Genomic DNA, 801 nt, shown 5'->3' on the forward strand with positions numbered 1-801 from the left:
GGTGGGTGCATGGGGCAAACACATGATTTTCCTTAGGGGCACATAAACAAGTAACAATAGCCAGTTGTAACGAATAGCCCAAAATAAACTCACTCCTATCAGCTACACTTGGGGGGAGCATGAAAACACATTCCAAGAATAATTTTTGATTTGACGAAACTGAGGGCACAAGACTCGTCTTTTTTTTCTGGAGTTTCCTCACAAGCACTCTGAACTTCCCTCACAGGAATCCATTCCTAGACTGTGTTTCGACAGATGCTCAATGATGAAGGAAGTCTGTCATTAGTTGCTGGAACAATTCTGTGGTGGAATATTTTAATTGTACTCTGACACTCTTGAGACCGACAAAACAGTTTACTTTGAATTAGCTAGCTACTAGCTGACCAAAAAGTAGCCGTAGAGGGTTTGGAGGACTGAGGACATATAGAGAGACCCAGGAAGTAGTAGGGAGGGGATTAGAAAGATTCTTGACCCTTTTCGATCAAGGAAGTAGAGAAAGAGAGAGAGAACGTTACTGCTTGCTTCTTTGCCACTTCTCTAATCATTCAGGTTCTTACCCCGATAGCTATCTCCTAAAGTTTTATTGAAAAAGAATAACTGGGCATGTGGGAAGGAGAGGGAAGGGTGAAGGGGATGGTGAGGAGAACACGAGGGAACAGGATGGTTGAGTTGGGGCAGGGACATATAGGGAGAGCAAGGAAAGAGATATCTTTATAGAGGAGCCATTATGAGGTTAATGAAAAACCTGCGCTATAGATATTACCAGGAGTTCACAAGAATGAGCCCAGCTAAAACTCATAG

The sequence above is a fragment of the Myodes glareolus genome, chromosome 25 (assembly GCF_982192425.1).
Source record: "Myodes glareolus chromosome 25, mMyoGla1.1, whole genome shotgun sequence".
NCBI classification, from domain to species: domain Eukaryota; kingdom Metazoa; phylum Chordata; class Mammalia; order Rodentia; family Cricetidae; genus Myodes; species Myodes glareolus.